Source organism: Macrobrachium rosenbergii, chromosome 58, assembly GCF_040412425.1.
Source record: "Macrobrachium rosenbergii isolate ZJJX-2024 chromosome 58, ASM4041242v1, whole genome shotgun sequence".
Taxonomy (NCBI): domain Eukaryota; kingdom Metazoa; phylum Arthropoda; class Malacostraca; order Decapoda; family Palaemonidae; genus Macrobrachium; species Macrobrachium rosenbergii.
In genome coordinates, this window is record NC_089798.1 from 3,564,907 (window position 1) to 3,584,616 (window position 19,710).

Consider the following 19,710-nt stretch of genomic DNA (forward strand, 5'->3'; position numbering starts at 1 on the left):
TACAGTATTTTTGCCTGTATTTCAGGAATTGTGTATAGGTTTTCCTTCTCTTCATGAATATTTCGCCACTTTACTCACTATACAGTGGATATCGAATCTATGAGGCTGCTCTTTTCTTTTTTAGGCTTATGAATTTTTTTGCAAATTGTGATGAATAAGCGATCGAATGGACAAGTGGCCTGTATGCTTAATGTTGTTACTAGGTCAAAACCCGTAAGTAACACCACTACGCTCCTTTTGCGGGTTCTACATTACGGGAAAATATCTCTGAACCCAATTCAGTATTAACAAGGACACCACATTAAAATTGATAAATAGTACCACAGTTAGTACTTCCACTTTCTGAGCCCCGTAGAAGGGTAGTGCCGTCAGTGCAGCTCGTGAGGTGCACTGTAAGCATTACTTAAGGTTCTTTGCAGCGTGCTTTCGGCCCCTAGCTGCAACCCCTTCCGTTTCATTTACTGTACCTCCTTTCATATTCTCTTTCTTCCATCTTACTTTCCACCCTCTCCTAACAATTGATTCATAGTGCAACTGCGAGGTTTTCCTCCTGCTTCACCTTTCAAACCCTTTACTGTCAATTCCCATTTCAGCGCTGAATGACTCCATAGGTCCCAGTGCTTGGCCTTTGGCATAAATTCTATATTCAATTCAGATCCACTTACTGAGCAGTCCTTATAGACTAGAACTCAGATTATAAGTTTCTGAGAGATGAGGTGAGGTATTCGCCCTCTCTCTCTCTCTCTCTCTCTCTCTCTCTCTCTCTCTCTCTCTCTCTCTCTCTCTCTCTCTCGAAATCTTACGAGTACTCACGGGTTGCTTTTCAGACCTTATAGGACTCGCTATATGTCTCACCTTGTTTCTGTAAGTTACTTGTGTAACTTCAAAGTATGAACACAATACCAAGTTCATCAGATCAAATTATATTCACCATCCACTAAAGTTGGATCACAGGAAAAATTAATATTAAATGGAGGGGTATTAAAACGCACTTGTTACATTTAAGCTTAAAATTTATTTAACAACTAAAGGTTAAACATATCAACTGGGCAATTATATAAGAGATAAATGAAAAAGAATTACTTCAAAAAGGATTACAGTTTAAAGGCACTCAAACGAACCAAAGTTACAGGGTTCACAGAATAAGGGCAACCACCCTTTCCAAAGCACACACATCGAAACCCAACACCAGATATCAAGTCAACTTCAAAGTTGAGCCAAGAAGCTGTTCCTTCCGTTTTGCTTTCGGGTTTCATTGGGAAAAAGGGGACAAGTTATATAATTAATGCGAATACAGAACTGATTTACAAAGTTCATATTAACATAAAAAAATGTTTAAGATAATTCTCAAGCTCATTATCAAATGTAAATTCAAAACATAACACTCGCAAATTCCAACGTATTTGTTAAATGTAGTGGATTAACAAGTGACGTGTGACAATACAATTTTGGGTGATGTCATGTTCATACAGTACACGCAGTTACGCACGCACATACTCTCAAATCGAACATGAGGCAAAATACATGATATATAGGTAAAACACATTTGCAAATGGACAGTTCTTTAAAAGAATATTAGAGCAAAATATGAACAACCTCGTTATCCTTGAATAAAATAAATACAATACCAGAAAGCGGCAAAGCGACAACCATCGGTCATCTCTCAACTTTCTGACGCAGACAAAACCATCTTTTTCAGAAACACACCACTGAGCTCCCCTCCAGCTCTCCCCTTTTGGCTTCTTCACCAGTTAATACAGCAATGATTTAATCAGTATCATAGCAAAATCGAACAAAATAATGTAAGAATGCTGTTCTCGAATAGGTGGGGTTCCTCTACCCTTATTATCATGCAGTAGAACGTACATATTTGTACAAAACTCATAAACATGCAGATACAATTAAATTTCACACAAATAACTTATCCAAACAACATAGTTCTCTTTTGTCGATTACCTGACGGAAGGCAATTCTCAACAAAAAATAAAATCAGTAATTTCTTATGACAACGGATGATACAAATAATTCTACTGTAAGGAAGAAACGCATCGTATGAAAATATGTTAATACACAAAAACATAATCAAAAGGTTGTTGTGCAGGGAATTTGCCACAAATATGTTCTTCCTAATCAATATTTGTGATACAGACACGGTCTTAATAAAAGCACATTCATAGTAGCGATACCTCTGAATTTGAAATATTCAAGCCAACCTGTGAAACAAAAGGCCAACGCTGCATCCATAGAGTCTAATATCGTTTCTGCTGTATTACTTCCATATTCTGTCAATCAAACGTCTTTCCTAAATTGATTATTCTGATCGTAAATGGTCATTTGGAAATATAAAAGTGACAAATCTTTGGTTGGGTAAAAGTACCCTACTGTGTTTCCGGATGTAGACACCACTACTTGTTTATATATAAAAAAAGCACCTTTACAAATAGAAGCTATATTGTATTTATCTTACATCAGGACGAATAGAAATAAGTCTTTCATTTGTTGAAGGCGTTTTCGTAACATGAATATACTACATTATGTAAAACCTAACGTGAAAGAAACATTCCATTTTTCTGTCTGCTCTTATGCAAAAAGAGAGCTGTCAAAATTACAATCTGAATAATTTCTTTTGCACGAAGATTACAGCGTTTCATGATTAAATTCTACATATTACTGGCAAAACACTTTGCTTTCTTCTTAAGAATCTAAACCACGGCCGCATGGTGCGCCTTTTGAAGTCGAGTAAGGGTCGTTTTGAACGTGGCCTGACGAAAGCTATTTGAAATCCTTGGCTCACGAGAGCGAAATAGCTCACGAATTGTTGTTCTTGTAGAATTTAGTCGTCTGGCCCGGTTCCTTCCTCCCGTTAATATGAACAGGAGCTAAATGTTTCTTATAGTCCCTTTCTCGTGCCGGTGTGAGCATGTGGCGCTAGTCAAGGTTAGAAACTATAAAATTAATCATGTCGTATGCTTGCATGTTAATGTAAACATCCATGTTAATGTAAACATGCATATTAATGTAAACATAAATGCTAATGTAAACATACATATTAATGTAAACATACATATTAATGTATGTGCATGTAACAACCAAAGCGTGTTTTGTTTTTCCAAATGTTGCAAGTGAGCTTACCGGAATTAGTTGTTGGACCCGAATGTCCCTGTCTGCGTGACCAGATCAGCTGTTTCTGCGTGCGTTGAAAAATTACCGTTTTCGTTTGTCGTTTATATCATTGAGTGCACCCTCAAGATGGATTTAGAAATATCTATGTCAGCTCATGAATGTGTTTACAGGATACGTGAATTCATATTTTAAAACAGAAACGGGCGCTACTCTGTTAATTTACAGAAACATAAATATAGCTGGCGATAAGAAATTATTTATCTCAAGGGGCCAAGGGCAGATTTCTCCTCTAAAATACGTCGGAGATAGATTATGGAGCACCGAAGCTGACTTAAAAAAAAAATGCGGGTATTTTTTCAGTGCTATACACTTTTTTAAAAGAATATTTGGATGTATTTTCTTGGTTTATCATCTGACAATTCTAAAACTTGTGCTTAACGATAATAGCTATAATATTACTGTGAAAAACGTGTGAAGGGCATATTATTTTTTGGATGTGTGACTCTCCGGGTCTGGTGTATCCATCTATCATTCACTGCTTTTACAATGGAGGTATTTTTCTTTGAACAGTCTGTGTGAAGTTAGTTTCTAAGCTTGGATATTCGCTTTGGTGACTCTCTAATAGCTGAGTAGCTTTCTTTATTACAGTTTGCTTAAAAGAGCAAAATAACCTAAATAAAAAAGCTTCAGTGACGACTGTTACTTAAAGTAAAAGTAAAAATATCTTAATAATTTGGTTTTTTAATATTTGTCCAAAGTAAAGTAATCAAGATGCTTGACTTTCCTTGCATCACGCAAAACATCGACAAATGGTCTTTCCAGTATTAAAAAACTTGTCGCTTTTTATGGCAGACATTGAACTGAAAAGCATATTGCCCTATTTCTTCGGTATTGGTACACAATATATATATATTTAACATGATTGTTATCTATTGTACTAATAACTTTTATGTGACAAAACAAAGGATCGTTTTACCCTTTATCTTTTAATTTTTTTCATATATCTTTAAACATTCAGGAAGTACTGAACTGAAATAGGTAGAGTACATAATGTAGATAATATGCTTTATTATAATCATGATGTAATCATGATTCTAATTTTTATTATCATTGCTGCATTAAGCTCCATTCTAGCCGACGCTATTTTCCCGCTAATGATAACAAAGTCAGTCAATTTCACATCAACCGTTTCAGTTGAGATGACGAACAGACGAGCTCAAGGCCACGTCTTCAGATTGGTCTGAAGCCTATCCAGATCTATTCCAGACCCAAACCACTACAGCGCACGGAGGAACTTCAAGAGCAGAGTCAATAGCGGGGCATTTGAGATACATAACGGAGGAGCCTGATGAGAACTGACTGAGAAGAGCCTCCTACGGGAGCTCTCCAAGGCGAAGGATCTCACGTTTCCGTCATCCTTTTGTTTGAGTGTAAGTAGATGTCATTCTTTACCAAACGTTTTCTCGATTTTAATCTCATTCAGGACTTCACAGAAACCATTCAGTGACTCTTCAATACAGGGACCTCGGCCGAAATAACCGTTACAGAGTAAATGCAAAGGGGTAGTGTATGATGTGAGGAAGTTGATGTAACACACACAAACACACACGAGCTAGATAGGTAGGCAGAGAGAGAGAGAGAGAGAGAGAGAGAGAGAGAGAGAGAGAGAGAGAGAGAGAGAATTATTACGGGTTTTATTTATCCTCAGGTCTAGTATTTTTATTTGGGAGGAAACGCAAAAGCTTTCAACTTTTTTTATTTGTATGAATTCATAAATATATATACAGTATATGAATTCATACGAATAAAAACAGTCGAAAAGGTCTTGCGTCTCCTCCTAAATAAAAAAAGTATGGCCCTGAAGATAAATAAATCCTGTAGCAATTCTCTCTCTCTCTCTCTCGCTCGCTCGTGCGTGTTTAGTGTGTTACAAACAAACAAACAAACACACACACACACAGATATATATATATATATATATATATTATATATATATATATATATATATATACACATATATATATATATATATATATATATATATATATATATATATATATATATATATATATATATATAATATATATATATATATATATATATATATATATATATATATATATATATATGTGTGTGTGTGTGTGTGTGTGTGTGTGTGTGTGTGTGTGTGTGTGTAAATAGGTTTAGATGACTATGGCTACCCAACGCCAACCAGGTCTTCATCCCCTCTTGCCCTTCCCTAAAAATTAGTCTGAGGGTGGAGGGAATATGTTCTGGAAAGCAGTTTGCATAATTCTTTCACCGGCATCTTACCAGGAATAATTCTTGACCGATCAGCATCAGACATATTGGATTATCAAGTCTGGACATTTCAAAGCACATGGAATCAAGAGTTGAATTAAAGATCATTTTAGAGAGCAAGAGGAGGGAACAGAACTAAAGGACTGGATCAGATAACCATTTTTGCTCTCCAGCTAGCAGAGAAGAGAAGTCCAGGAGAAATTATTGGCTGGAAAATACTCTTGGCAATTGGCTCAGTTCGTTTCTCTCCATTACTTAGCTTTCCATAGAGACAAGAACGTAGTTAAAATGTTTCCTGAGGGCGGGTATGCCTAACCGGACTGTTCTATAGATGAAAGTTATTATTAGGGTGTGAAGAAGCATTAATGATTCAGCAACAATATAAGTAGTAAAACAAAAAGCTCGTCCAAGCAGATGAGGCCAGGAAGCAGGACGAAGAACTAGAAAAGGGAGCTAGTCAGCACTAGAAGCAGGAGTAAGTTCACCACGTTTCCCAGAGATAGATCTATGAGCTGTGCACAACAGGTGATACATGAATGATGGAACATGCAATGAATGCGGCAGTAATCTACTAAATTGGCATAGTCACTTCAGAAGACACAGACATCACTATCATTCTCTCTGGTCTTATTTTAAAAATTAGTACAAGAATCCTGTTGGAGATGGGGAATATAAATAATAATGTTTCAATGATCGCCATATCAAGGTTCGCTACGGCATTTTGGTATGGGGTGTGTACAGCATTACTCATTCCTGGACAAAACATGACTATGTTGGCTCCTTTGCTGTTTAGAGTGAGGTTAAGCAGTACAGCAAATCTGATTATCAAGAACTTTAAATTTAAAGAAATATTTATGACCTTTGGCCAAGCGTGGTCTATCAGGGACAATGTTTGACCCCTAACTGTAGTATGTATTGCAAAAATACAAATGTGATAGATGAAAATAAACTTAGGCATGAAGTGGAAAAGTTGGCTACATTATAGGGGGCTATTATTTTCACGCAAAGAAGCCTTAAAACACCACACGTATCATGTCAATTACCAAACAGCAATCTTGAGAATAGGTTCTAGAGTTCCCCTGAGTTACCAAGTCCAAAGTTAAGTATATCTTAGTTTAACCAGACCACTGAGCTGGTTAACAGCTCTCCTAGGGCTGGCCCGAAGGATTAAATTTATTTTGCGTGGCTAAGAACCAATTGGTTACCTAGCAACGGGACCTACAGCTTATTGTGGATTCCGAACCACATTATGACGAGAAATGAATTTCTATCACCAGAAATAAATTCCTCTAATTCTTCATTGGCTGCTCGGAGAGTCGAACGTTGGCATTGATAGCCATGTAAAATGGCTAACAATTCCACGAAATATAGAAGTTGGGCTGGTAATAATATGCTATAAGCGCTACAGGCATTGTGGTGATAATTGTCTCTGAATACAGAATGGTTTTCACTATGTGCCAGCATGTGCAGTGCAGTAATTACAGGACTGCAAAACACACGAAACGCTGGTGATGATTACCTTTAAACCGTGGATGGACAATGGTAATGACAGTGACGATGAGGACAACTATAACGGCTGTTTCTATTTCATTTTTCTAAATGTTAACAAACTGAACAAAATTTTACATTTCACAGTTCTTTTATGGATAGATCTAAGTACTAGCTCTGCGGCGGTGATTTCCTTCTAACTTGACTTTTTCTACAGCTTTTTGGTTGATAATTACGGATTTACCTTCAAATTTTGTCACAAGAATGTAATTAACCTGTAATTAACCCCGAAGTCCATCCAACGAGGGGTTTCCATACGCGATCTTCACAAGACAGAGGACGGGTACGCCTGTTTGGAACGATTCATATCCCGTCCGGCAAGTGCAATAACTTATTAACGTATGGGTACCGCCCCCTCCCCCACCCGGCCAGTACTAAACACGGCGAAGGGAGATTCCATTTGGCCGACAACAAACAAATGCGCCGCCAGTATCAGAAGCCCTAAAAGTGTAGAAAAAAAAACCAGTTTTTAAGGTAAAAACAGGCGCGGAGCTAATACTTAGAATCACCCTTTTATGGCAGTATACAAAGTGGTAATGATAACGAGTCATTAAGAGCTACATTTCTGAAACCGGATATTACTCCTACCGCAAGAAATCGGGATCCTTTTTTCTACCTTAAAACTAGTTTTAACAAAGAATGATGTTATCTAGGGTGTGACTGAATGCACAGCACACCACTTTGCACAATTTCTCAGCCTTGCACATTAGACTATTTAGACTGATGCTAGCCATATCGCAGAGATTAAAATACGTTATCCCAACGTACTGAAAGTGTCATGAAAATCGAAATTGGGTTATCACGCATTCTACATTCTAACTGAATCTATAGTTCACCTTTTACAAGAAATTAAACCTTAAATATTCTGTGTTTTAAGATCTATTATTAACCCTGCTCCAAAATGGAAAGGAGTGGGCAAACACCAAGCTTAGCACTAAAACTTAGATAGATCTCACAGTAGTATCTTTTGTGGATACCTGGTGATCCAGTCTCAATTGCCCAAGAAAACGTGAATCACTTGTAGTTCACCATGCATTTATAAACAACTTCTGAAAATAGATCACAAAAATACAAACACGGTCCATTCTGACAGATATTACCTGAATATTATATGTCATTAAGTACATCAATTTAATATTATTAATCTGAATTAAATTTCACGTTCAAATGTCTCATCTGTGAGGAGTTACGGGAGATACACCAAATCGCTTTATTTGGGCGGAATACCGTTGGCCATCTTTAAAGATGGGGTGACAACATTTCGTTTAGTAAAGTGATACCGAAGTCCATCAGCTAAGTTTGGACACTTCCGATGACAAGCAAACCAGGAGCCATAACAGAATTTATTTATCAATTTCGTAATGAATTCCTTGTCATTTATAAAATCAAATAGTAATTATAACATTTTCGAGATTCGTGAACTTACAAAAGAATTGGTATAAATTATTTATTTCTTAATTCTAATTCCTTTCTATTAGAAAATGGCTCCTGGAACAAGATTATTACAATACATTACACTTGGTAATGAATATGCAGAACGCAGAGAGAGAGAGAGAGAGAGAGAGAGAGAGAGAGAGAGAGAGAGAGAGAGAGAGAGAGAGAGAGAGAGAGAGATACGATTCTCTTTCTGCTCTGGCAAACGAATTACTTGATTGCTCAGATCCCAAGGTAAAAGGAATTCACTTCCATGCATCATATGAATGCTGATAACTTCTGGCTCTGCTTACTTCACTTGCAGGGAAAGGAGAGGACGATAGCCAAGTAAACGAAGGATATAACCAAAGGAAAGGAAAAACAGATAACGAAAATGAAGGAAAATAATCACGGAAACAATCTGAAATCTGAAATCGATCTTTTCGACGTTAATATTGGAATCAAATATCGCTAAAAGAAAGACTATCCACCTAGTGGAGCAATACGATATCCGGTTATGAAAAAATCCTGAAAGGAACTTTAAACCCTTCTTAAAAATCCAAAGAATAAACTCACCGTATTTCCGGTAGATCCCATTGCAACCAGAAGTTTCGTGGTTTAAAAAATATTATATTTGAAAGGCTGCATGGGAGTCCATTTTTCAGAAAACAAAACTGTTTATCTTGGCCTACTTTTCAGTAAATCCATCTGCACTGTTTTGCATGCATACGCATGTACAACATACATTATATATATATATATATATATATATATATATATATATATATATATATATATATATATATATATATATATATATATATTTATATATATGTATGTGTATGTATATATATATATATATATATATATATATATATATATATATATATATATATATATATATATATATATATATATATATATATATATATATATATATATATATAATATATATATATATATATATATATATATATATATATATTTATATATATATATATATATATATATATATATATATATATATATATATATATATATACATACATACATACTTATTCATCTTGCATGGGGTGTTACCTTCTCAGTTTCTAGAGTATTTAAGAGACCAGGTTGCTAGGGCCCCTCCCTCTCCCACATATGTTCAAGTTGTTTTGTGCCGACAGCATCTGCATTGGTTTGGTTGTCAACCATTCAGGTAATAACCAGACCCTATGGTACTTTACCATTCTGATTAAAAGTGCTATGCAGAGGAATCTTAACATTACAGGATACTGCGAAGCTGAACTCACAAGTCAAGAGGTGTTGACAGCAAGGTGATTAGGATATAAGGGAAGATACACAGAATAAAAAATACCACCGATGTTCACATAGTTCCTGGAGCTGCACTTCCCTGACAGTGTCTTGTTTATTAACTTTGGATTTCGTTGCAATAAAATTGAAGTTGAAATTCATAGGATGAATTTACTAGTATAATCAGATTCTGACCAGTCTCCCCAAAGACTCAAACATCAAGAGCAGCAGCCGCCTCTGTCCCCGAATTAGCACTTCTCTTCAGTGAGATAACCTTATCTTATTTATCATCAATGAAAAGGCTTTAATTCCGGCTTTTGTGAGGCAGTAACTATATCGGTCTCTAGCTAAATAAGAATATCAGTTCATTTAAAAGTGAATTAAAATACTTGAACACAAACAGACATCAGGAGCCCAGATGCTACCTAAATAACTTGCATTTTGTGCTGGTTGGCATAACTTGTCTACTGCTACACGGATTCAACTGCAGGAAAAAGGGATAATTGATAGTTGAAGCCTACGGATGTCGTAAGACGCCATGACATTTATGTCAATCGGGGCTGTTCGATAATATGTCTGTCCCTGTGATAATCTTGCTGTGACGTTATTACAGTCTTTACTCATTCTAGTACTATTTCAAAGCTTAATCTTTTAACTACAGTACTTTAAAACATTACAAAAAAAGCAAAATAGAGATTTAACGTTAGCTATGAAAAAAATCTTTATTTATCTATAATGGAAAAAGTATGGAACTGTAACCAAAAATTATGTGGTAAAATTTGTCTGTCGTAAGTAACTACGATAAATTTCCATTTTGATGATATCAGTTTTATTGATATTTATAGTATTTTTATGTGATACAACGCGAAGGAACAGGCATCATATTTTGATTTTCAGGAATAAGTAGTAAGACATTTTCCTTTAAATGCTTCGTCCAACGAATCCTAAATGCAGCTGGATGATCCAACTTATTCCAGAAGTTTCCATGTTTTGACGTTTGTCTGGTATTTATGATGAATTTTTAAACAACGCGTCAAAGTGTCAAAACTTTCTCAAAGGTTGGATTTTGGATGACGTATGAACGAGTCATAAATGTACCAAAGGGTTAATCGGTAAGAAGAGGCTTTTCAGATTGAATCTAACCAAGTACATAATAACTTAGCTGTATGTTCTCGGTTATTTTTTGCGTCTGAAGGAGCTGGTTCTACCAGAAAGTTACTAGTCTCCATAAAGATTCTTAGACTAATGGGAAAAGGTCCAAGACTCATGGTCTCGAACAGGAACAATAACAAGCAAGTAATAAATGCGCCGAAGTTTCTTCGGCGCAATCGAGTTTTCTGTACCGAAAATAGATCTATCTTTCGGTGGTCTCGATATAATGCTGTATGAGCCGCGGCCCATGAAACTTTAACCACGGCCCGGTGGTGGCCTGTCATATATCATTGCCAGACGCACAATTATGGCTAACGTTAACCTTAAATAATATAAAAACTACAGAGGCTATAGGGCTGCAACTTGGCATGTTGGGTAATTGGAGGGTGGATGATTAACATATCAATTTGCAGCCCTCTAGCCTCTGTAGTTTTTAAGGTCTGAGGGCGTACTGGAAAAGTGTGGACGGGCAGACAAAGCCAGCACAATAGTTTTCTTTTACAGGAAACTAAAAGTCATCAAAGTTTATTCATTCTGCAATAAACATCATTAACAGTATCTTCTTTGTTCCCACTGCTATTCCGCAGCTAAGGGGTCAGTTGTCCCAACGCGTCATCTCCAACTTTTCCTAACAAAAGCATCTTCCTCTGCTATACCTTCTTCTCTACATCCTCCCTCACTTTACCACGTAATCTAATCCTTTGCCTTCCTTCGACCTTCTACCCATAACAGATTCCACTCAAGCCCTCTTCACTCCCTCCTCCACACTCATCCTTACCACATGCCCAAACCATCTCCATGTCAGTCTTCACTCTCTTATGATATCAGCAATCTTTACCACTCTTATGTCTTTCCTAATTTCTTCAATCTCTAGCCTCTTACATAAAGATACCCTCAAAAGCCATCTCAGATTGTCATCTCTCTTCGCTTCAGCTTCTGTTCCTCCTTTCCTCTTAGTGCCTATATTTCTGAACGAAACATCATCAGTGGTATGCGGTACTATAGACCTTTATTTTCGTATTGCTTGGCGTTCCTTTGTCATACGCACTACTCCTGCCACCTCCATTCATTTCCCAGAAGTAGCGTTTACCCTGTTTTCAGCCTCAGCTTAACACCCTTCCTCTTGACTTAATTAAGTAATTGAAATTTTCTACCTGTTTTAAATCTAGGTCTCCTTTGTCTTCTACGAATAAACTATCCTCCCTAGCTGCAGGACAACCATAACCTCAGTTTTACTTACATTTACCTTCACGACATTCCTGTTACTCTCGCATCCTTCTTTGTACTCTTTTCAATAGCTTCTCTTGCAAAATAATTAATAGTCACAGTTCCATGAACTTTAAAATCTATTTGAATGTTCATGATCTCAAGAGACCTTTAAAGGTTCAACGATATTAAGGTTTAAAGGAATTTGCATTAACAGCGTTTTCCTTCATTCAAATTTCTTAACTTTGGAAATTCACGTCACATCGTGCCAACGTGGCAGAAAATGAATTTTTCTTTTATTATAATCACCCCATGAATATAAATTCTGCCTCTATGATACTAACCTTAGAAGAAATGGAATTGAAATCGAGTATTCCATTTTACGAGTCATCACGTATCTAAATGTCTGAGTATGTATGTTGTATCGTCAGTTTTCTAATGATTTTTTTTCTATTATTCATGTTTCATAGAAAGAAATGGTCAGGAGCTGGATTCAACATTTTCCAAGCTATATTTCACGAAGCTTGTGAGTTCTCATCTTAGAAATTATGCAGAGGCCACGATAGCTGTTCTAAAATATTGTGGTTCAGTGGTTTTTATTCCGTCACCGAAAATCCTCTTGGAATGCAAGATGAGGGCATGTCCCCTGTTTCCTAGTTTTAAAGTTTTGATAGTGAAAGGTGGCATACCAAAATAGACAAAATTGAATATTTCAAACGTATGACTGGCATAAAAGTAACATAAATTTTCCTGATGAAAAATGTTAAAATTTGTGAAAATAACTAGGTTGTAAATATCTTTAAACACTTGAATGATACTTCCATACTCTTGAATAGATATATGAGAGTGTGCGTGTGTTTGCGCGTGTGTGTGAGCGTATGTCTGTGTATGAGAGAGAGAGAGAGAGAGATTAATAGATATCAAATAAGTTGAAGGCAAGCAGAGTCGTTTTTTTGCACACATTTTGAAACTAATGTTACAATAAGAGACGGAATTTCAACTTCAAATGTATCTATTTCATTTTCATAGCGGCTTGTAAGACCATTGCAATAATCCCTGACGTCAATGATGGTTGTCTGTGTGCGATATGTGCGTACAAAGGAAAGATGAGAAATAGGTTTGAATGACTGAATTTGATTGTATTCCAATTTGAAAGAATTATTGACAGCTGTTAATTGTTAGTTTGTTAAGAACGTTAGCGGCCGTGATTTTAGTAAACAACCAGCCCAACAGTTCTTAGCAAACCATCCTCCTGAGAGGGGGCGTGATGATAAGGGGGCGAGGGGGCGGTGTGGGAGAATGTAAGAGGAGACATGTCGGTTGCAAGCACTCAAGGGTACACGATGGATAGGTTGCTCTGTTAATTATTGTGAATATCACTGCTGCTTAGGGTTACAGTTTAAGTGAAAGATGATGCAGAAGTGCGCAGGATTTTAATTTTGGTTTAACTGCGCGTAAACTATGGGTAATCCGAAACCACCTGTTGCTAGTCTTATTTTCCACCCATCTCCCAACGACTCCAACATTATCCGTCAACCTGAAGACTTAGTTCTGGATATAATTTTCTATATATATATATATATATATATATATATATATATATATATATATATATATATATATATATATATATATATATATATATATTTATATATATATATATATATATATATATATATATATATATATATATATATATATATATATATATATATATATATATATATATATATATATATATATATAATATACAATATATATACATATATATATATATATATATATATATATATATATATATATATATATATATATATATATAATATATACAATATATATACATATATATATATATATATATATATATATATATATATATATATATATATACACTGTATACATACATGTGTGTGTGTGTATGTGTGTTGCTGTGCAGAGGGAGAAACGAAAAACTGATTAAATAGTTCATGAAAAGGTTTACCTATTGAAGCGAGGACCACCACGTAGGGCACTTTGGTTTCTGATAATGATGTGATAACCCACCTCCTATATCTTTCTCTTCCTTACCTCCAGTTGTGACCCACAACATTCAAAATACTGCTGTGTACCTCATTCCCTGCTGAAGTCAACAGAGAAGCCGATTTTTAATGAAATACTCTGATACCATTCGTCTCTTTGCCGGTTCAGAAATTGAATGTCGGTTCCTCAGCTGTAAGTTGAAAGGACTTCCAACTGCAATATTAAGAGAAGGAGCGGTGTTTGGAATGGGGATAATTATATGGGATTTGGAAACAGTTCAGTAGCTCGAGTTTCGTTCACGTCATGAAAAAGGTTCCATGATTTGACGGGTGTTATTTTACCAATGTAGGCCAAATAGAACAAGGCCCTTGGGCCTACAGAAACCTTCCTTGTAGAAAATCATGTATTTCTTATCTCCTAAGGTCAATCTTGAAGGAAAACGGCTGGTAGATAACAAAAACTACGTGATGGTGAATATGCGGATTTTGAATGGAAACGATAGAAACTCTTCTCGACCTTTGCATGAAGGGAAAATCAACATTACACAACATGATTCGCCGTATGCGAATTTACTTTCATTGAGGTCTTGATAGTCTCATTAGTTTGCTAATAGAAGTATTAACCATATCAATAAATCTGGTACACATGTTATTTTTACGACTATAAAATTCCGTCTATAAAGACTCGCTTTTGTTGATTCGGTCTTAGAAAACTCGGTCTGAAAGCATTCAGCCCAGTAGATCTTTCGAACAATTACCTTTCTTTGAATTACCTTTATGCGTTATAAAGATTTTTAAGTGAATCATTTTAAGCTATCTTCATCTAAGACCTGTCAGACTGAACAAGCTTTTTCCTTTGCCAAATCAATTATACGAGCCCAAGCCTTTCTAGACTGATTAATACCAACACCTTTTATTTCTTGTGAAATTGAACAATTGTTAAAAGGTACAGATCTATCGTTAGAATTAATCACTTCATGCAAGACGACATCAAAGGCTCTCCCTGCTAGAATATTCTCAGAGCTTTAATTACACATCAAATGGCTTCGGAACAAAGAAAGAAGGATTTGTTCGATCAAGAAAAAGTAACATACAGTATATATTTTCAAGGTATCGAATTTCATAAAGCGTGCACTACTCATTCACACACAAAACTGCAGCCTGATGAACCTCAGACAATGAGGGAATTAAATAATCAGATACTAGATTCTCTGGAGCCTGACCCGAAATTAACATCTGTTGGTCATGCAAAGGTCGTGACGTCACACGCTCAGTTATTCAGTTGGTCTACAAACAAGCACGGTGCGTAAACTTTCGTTCCGCATATTTTAGTAGATCTGAGAAGCAACGACCTATCGTTCCACTGTAATTGCGAAAAAGCAAATAGAAATGTACGTCGTGTATTCCACCAGTAAACCACCATAGAAATTTTTACATATAGCATCTCTTCGGAGATAGATAACAGTTCTCGGAGAACAAGTCGATGATCGATAACAATTATTTTATAAGTCGAGTTTTCACAGAATTTATAAAAAATATGTGTAAATTTAACAAATGCATACCAGAAAACGTTTGTCATTTTTGGCAAAACAGTTGAAACTGCATGGTATTGTTAAGCATTGAACTGTCGGCAATGATTCTATATTGCCAAGTGATTGTGCAGAATCCTTCCTTCCTATGTTAGAATGGAATCGAAAGAGAAATTCCATTATTGCCAAATCTAAAAAACTTCGGTCACTCTTGAAAAGGAAGGTATTAATAATGTTGACACTAATGAATTTAACTGGTAATTTTTATCGATTGCTATATTTTGAATAAGTAAAAACGATGAATATTAATGATGATTTAAAATATATATTCACATCACATATCATTCCAGTGGCAGTGTATCCATGGTAATAACCTTATGTTTTCTACGTGAATAAAGACTACAGTTTGTCATTAGCATCCTGAAGAGTCAATAGTTAAATCATCAGAAGTACTGAGCTTAAAACACAAGGCTCCTTCCACTAAAAAAGGGTAAATGTTGACACATGAATTCCTTTAACAAACTTTATGACGATTCCTGACCCTTTAATACTGCAGTGCAGCTGGTATAATTCACAATGGTTTTCAAAGGAATTTATGCTCCAAACAAATGATTCAATCAAAGGTTGTGAATCAACTGAATACGAGGAAGTCAACGCAAGAGAATTGTGCAGTAACCGAAGGGTCAGTTGAGGCACAAAAATGGAACGTCAGTGTATATATATATATATATATATATATATATATATATATATATATATATATATATATATATATATATATATATATATATATATATATACACATATATATATATACATATATATATGTATGTATGTATACATACATAAGTATAGTACACACACACACACACACACACACACACACATATATATATATATATATATATATATATATATATATATATATATATATATATATATATATATATATATATTTATATACATATACATATACTTAGAACATATTGCTACATGACTGTATAACAGACATATTTCTGGTTAGAGTGAATGTTTTGCGTTTCGAAATATAATCAGGTATATATATATATATATATATATATATATATATATATATATATATATATATATATATATATATATATATATATATATATGTATATATATATATATATATATATATATATATATATATATATATCTATATATATATATATATATAGAGAGAGAGAGAGAGATATATATATATATATATATTTATACATACATAGAACATATTGCTACATGACTGTATAACAGACATATTTCTGGTTAGAGTGAATGTTTTGCGTTTCGAAATACAATCAGGTTGACTGGAATTGTCTGACGAATCTTTTCCAGCACCCCTAAGCCCACTTAGAGTTCAAACTGAAGTAAGAGGAATTCGTTATGTAATCCTCTTTGATAGGAAGACTCCTTTAACAAGAGGAAAGAGAAGGGAAAGATTACGCAAGGTCCTTTTTATGATCAGGCGTTCTCATGGTTTGAAGGGAGTTAACAAGATGTATTTTATTTCGAATATGAAGGCCATGTGATAATGATGTAGTTTTATAAAGATAATAGTAGGGTAACATATTCACTGTATTATGCACTTAATAATAATAATAATAATAATAATAATAATAATAATAATAATAATAATAATAATAATAATAATAATATTGTTATTATTATTATTATTATTATTATTATTATTATTATTATTATATAGTAATGATAAGAATTTCTTTGCATCATTTAACTGCGTTATCCTTCATATGCATACTAAAATATTTCTTACATCTTGGTAGATTAGGAAAGTTATCTTAAGAGATCTAGATAACTGAGTATACGCTTCAAGTTTCTAACCTCTACTTTAGATGGCAGGATGGCCTTTTCAAAACAGAACTGGAACAGAAATAAACCAGAATGAATGGACTGAAACAGGAACTGAGGCAGTGGGAGGTCGGATTTCATAAGCATCCCAATGACTGATTAAGCTCTTGCTTTCCGTAGGGAATGAGCAATGTACACCTGTGACTTGTAATAGCCGCAGATGCCATTATCTTTATAACTCAGTTTACAATTATCTTTAAGCACACCATTCTCTTGAAAGTGCACATACTAACTTTGAAAAAGTCAAGTATACCTTAGTTTAACCAGACCACTGAGCTGATTAACAGCTCTCCTAGGGCTGGCCCGAAGGATTTGACTTATTTTACGTGGCTAAGAACCAGTTGGTTACCTAGCAACGGGACCTACAGCTTATTGTGGAATCCGAACCGCATTATACCCAGAAATGAATTTCTATCACCAGAAATAAATTCCTCTAATTCTTCACTGGTCGGCCGAAGACTCGAACTCGGGCATAGTAGATTGTTATCCGAGAACTCTACCGACTCGTCCAACGAGGAACTCTAACTTTGAAAAAGTACAGCTTCCCGTTAGTTAAGTGAGTCAAGAAGTTTTTAGTGATATTTTGAAAGTTAGGTTTTTTTTTTCAAAAAGATATATTAACGGTGATATAAGGTGCATGATAATTTGGCCTCATTAATTTTTATTAACACTAAAGTCTCCTGAAATCTTCAAACCAGTTTACAAGGGATGTTTATAGACTCACAAAATACTCCAGTTACTTGCTATTTCCCACTCTTCATTTAAAGAAAATTCCGTACTTACGGTTTTTTTTTTCAAAATATAAATTACTTACCTTTAAGAATAATAAAAATGATAACGATTAACCAAAATTATGCTATATAAGAGAATAAGATTTTCTTGTTCACCTATCAGCCATACGGACTAGTTAACATTTTTTGTTTAGATGTTGTGCGTACTCTCCTATGTGCTCTCCCACTTCCACATATAGATCTAGTGCAAGAGAGATTTTGTAGAAGCCCTGTAGCAGCAGAACCATAAGCAATACAGGAATTAGTGTAGAAGTTAAGAAAGTGACTATTATTATTATTATTATTATTATTATTATTATTATTATTATTATTATTATTATTATTATTATTATTATTATTATTATTATTATCACAAGTCAATTGTAGAAGTTATGAAAGTTTTAATATTTATTATTATTATTATTATTATTATTATTATTATTATTATTATTATTATTATTATTATTATTATTATTATTATTATTATTATTATTATTATTATTATTATTATTATTATTATTATTATTATTATTATTACAAGGAAAGCTGCAGCCCTACTTGAAAAAGCAGAATGCTCAAAGCCCAACTGGGAATGCTGCCCAGTTCAGCAAAGGATATCGAAGAGTGAAGATTAAATTATGCAAGAGAAAATAAAGAAGAACAAATAATAACAGGCGAGTCAACAGAGAAATAAAAACTTGAAGCAGAAAAGCAAAGAGTGCCCACCGGAAGTTCCTTTCATAAACGGCTTACTGCAGGTCGTCAGTCTCCATTCAAGATAAAGCGTGCGAATATTGAGTCTTAAATACTGCATTGTATGCGGTAACTACATTAAGAGCATTGTAAATCAAATGGATGTTCAATCTACCACAAAAATGGCATGGGAGTGAAAGTCATTTTGATATTGCCGAACTCGAAGATTTTTGTAAAATATTTTACATGAAAATTAATTATTTGAGACGTGACCTCTTTACATCCATTTAATTAAGGTCTAATGAAAAAAATTAAATCGACTGGATTTGTTATTTGTTTCAAAAGTCCCTGAAAGTCAGATATGAAAAGCCAGTTGCATATTTTACTAGAACAATACTCATATTTCTCTAGCAGAAAGAAGGCGACATAATTCCATAATTATACGTGATCTTTGCAAATAGTAAAACTTATTACAAAAAATAATATTTCTAAGTGGTTTAAACTTTTTGTTTATTTGAATGTCAGAAAAAAATTAATGAACAGACTTCCAACTATTTTAGAGACAATGTGGACCAAATGACAGAAACCAGCCGTTGAAATTTTAATCATAATCTAATTTACTCCAGAGCTCTTGCAAGAGGACGCGTTCCATTAAGGTGGAAAATTTACGTGAATATAAGGAATCTATTCCTTGGCTGTGGCATCAATTCTGACTTAAATCAGGTTAGAGATCTGAATTTTGATCGGGGCATAAATTTTCGCGAAGTCTCA